Source organism: Crocuta crocuta, unplaced genomic scaffold (genome assembly GCF_008692635.1).
Source record: "Crocuta crocuta isolate KB4526 unplaced genomic scaffold, BGI_CrCroc_1.0 scaffold2088, whole genome shotgun sequence".
NCBI lineage: Eukaryota > Metazoa > Chordata > Mammalia > Carnivora > Hyaenidae > Crocuta > Crocuta crocuta.
The window spans coordinates 247227-250137 of NW_027527892.1; the positions used below are offsets into that span (position 1 = coordinate 247227).

The window sequence follows — 2911 nt, forward strand, 5'->3', positions numbered from 1 at the left end:
GGGAGGGTCAGAGAGAGAGGGAGGTACAGAATCTGAAACAGGCTCCAGGCTCTGAGCTGGCTTGTCAGCACAGAGCCTGACACAGGGCCCGAACCCACAAACCATGAGATCGTGACCTTAGCTGAAGTCGGACACTTAAACAGCTGAGCCACCCAGGCGACCCTAGTTGTAAGCTTTAATTGATGTGTAGAATTCCATTGTGAACTGATGAGCTGGGTGGTTTCTAGGTGGTTTTGCACAGAGAGGAGACTTCAAGAGAGACCACGCTTTTCCTGAAAACAATATTGCAATATATTCAATAACTTGAATTTTAATTTAAAAAGGTTGGGGGGTCAGGTAACTGCTTTGAGGTCTTGTGTGAAGGGAAGAGCTTGGATTCAACTCCAAATGCAGCATTCATAATGGGAATTTATAGCCAAGGACCAAGTTGGAAAATTCCTAAGAAGAGAGTAACAGCTTATGGTAACAGTGTTTCTGGCTAAGTAACAGGTCTCAAGGTAAAGGCAGAATGGGGTTATTATATAACACTGGGTTGGTATGATTGAAAAAAACACGTATTGAAAACATCTTGAGAAGGAGGTTCTGGCTAAACTGACTTTGGATGTAGGTACAAGCACAAAGACAAACCTGGAAAAATTGATGCCCCGTTGAAAAAAAATCTACAGAAGCCTCATTAAAACTTGATAGACATGCGCTTTTCTTTTGGGTACATTCTATTTTGTTGGGGGAGAGGGTACATCCTAAAGTGCAGTTCTTTTTCAAGTTTATTTTCATAGAATGGAGGAGGTACAAAGAAAATCCCAAGTAGGCTCCACACTGTGAGCACAAAGCCCGTTTTGAGCTTGAACTCCTTATCTGTGATGGTGTGACCTAAGCTGATGAGTCAGGGCACTGAAAGGACTGAGCCACCCAGACTCTCATTTTATTTTCAGTAATTTCTACACCCAGCATGAGGTCCCAAGATTCCAAGATAAAGAATCACATGGTCTATGAACAGACCCAGCCAGGCATCCCAATATTTTAATTTGTTATATTCTGATGACTAATAATTCAAAGTTGAACTGTTTTGTTTAGGTTCATGTAGTCAGAAGGAATTTATATTACCAGTTTGTAATAAATTGACATAGAGCTAAAGGGAACAATAAGTGAGACTTGTTTTTCTAGAAAAAAGATAAGTGGTATATGAAGTTGGATTAACACAATGTTATGCATGAATTGTTGAGATTTGGGTGCTTCGGTAAACAAGAGTATTATTTTGATATCTGAAAGTTTTTTATATTCAAAGTTTAAAAATAGGGGCACCTGTGTTGCTCAGGTAAGTATCCAATTCTTGATCTCAGGTCATGGTTTTGTTTTTTGTTTTTTGTTTTAAATGTTTCATTTATTTCCAGGAGAGAGAGACAGCGCGAGCAGGAGAGGGTCAGAGAGAGAGGGAGTCACAGACTGAAACAGGCAGTCAGCACAGAGCCCAACGTGGGGCTCCAACCCACGAACCGTGAGATCATGACCTAAGCGAAAGTCAGACGCTTAACCGACCAAGCCACCCAGGCGCCCCTCTTGGGTCATGGTTTTAATGATTCATCAGTTTGAGCCTGGTATATAACTCTGCACTGAGCACAGACCTTTGCTTGGGAGTCGTGAGTGAGTCTTGAGTGTCACCTGTTTACTATGGACTGTATCTGTCTCCTTCCCAACTACCAGTTCAGAAGTTAATAGGGTTTCCTTGTCTTTATATAATACGACAATTCGTTTTTCCCGTTTCTAGTGATATTCGTTCTAAGCTTCAGAAACTTGAGTTTAGCATCTTCCTCTGAATGCATGAGATGAAGAGGAGCTGCTAGGTGAAGCATGTCCTGGCAGCAATAGTTCATTTGAAATGGTGCTCACGTATGCTGTGTGGCAGTTTTCTGCATGAAAAATACTAGACTTTTAGGAACATCTCTATTACTAAAGGGAGCAGCAACTAAACAAGTGACTCTCCAGACCACAACAATTCCATTCATGTACCCAGCCTACATATAAATGTTCACCAAAGTAGGCATGTTTACAGAAGTACTACATAATATCTGCAAATGGTAAGGGATAAATGGTGTATTAATGAAAATACTATACAGTAATAAGAGTAAACATCGATACGTGATTGTCTCAAATGGTGAAGCAAGACACAAAATTGTGCATACTAAGTGATTCCATTTATAAAAATAAATCTGTAACACCAGTTCAACTATGTTACCATATTCCATGTCTCCACTGTAGAATATTGCCTGAGGGACATCTGTTAAAGTTGACCATCCAACTTTAACTCAGGTCATGATCTCAGTTTGTGAGTTTGAGTCCCACTTCGGCTTCTATGATAACAGCTTCCGCAGAGCCTGGAGCCTGCTTCAGATTGTGTATCTCCCTCCCTCTCTGATCCTCTCCTCAAAAAATCCTGGCTTGAAAGGTTGGTTACATTTTTAGCAGAAGAACAGAAGTATGACCAAAAAAAACACTGCCTTTTGTGTTGTACTTTGTATTGTCCTTCTGGAACATGTTCCATTTCCCTGTGACCATGCAGGAGACAAACAAGATAAGGGAAACAAGTCATCTCACCATTATCAACACCTTGCCAAGTGCCTTGGAATGCCAGTGTTTTCATATTTCTTGTTTCTGATATGGGCAAGTTCTAATCCAGGCTGCAAAGAAGGCTAAATCTGTGTGCATACAAATGTGAGGATCTCCCTCACCTCTGATCTTTAACTGTTCACCAGTACAAATTCATGGAGTGTCTTGGGTTTGTTTTTTTTTTTTCATATATACTTCAGTTTGCCCTAAGGCTGACCCAGTACAGTATCTCAAGATAATTATTGTTGATTATTTCATTGATTTTTTTTTTTTTATGTGAGTTTTTATTATACAGGCACAAATTAAA

At 40.1% G+C, this 2911-nt stretch overlaps 1 pseudogene; it reads right to left on the reverse strand.

The window, feature by feature from the left end:
* The window catches only part of LOC144245693 (transcription factor BTF3 homolog 4 pseudogene), a 14873-nt pseudogene that overhangs the window by 600 nt on the left and 11362 nt on the right, over positions 1-2911 (reverse strand).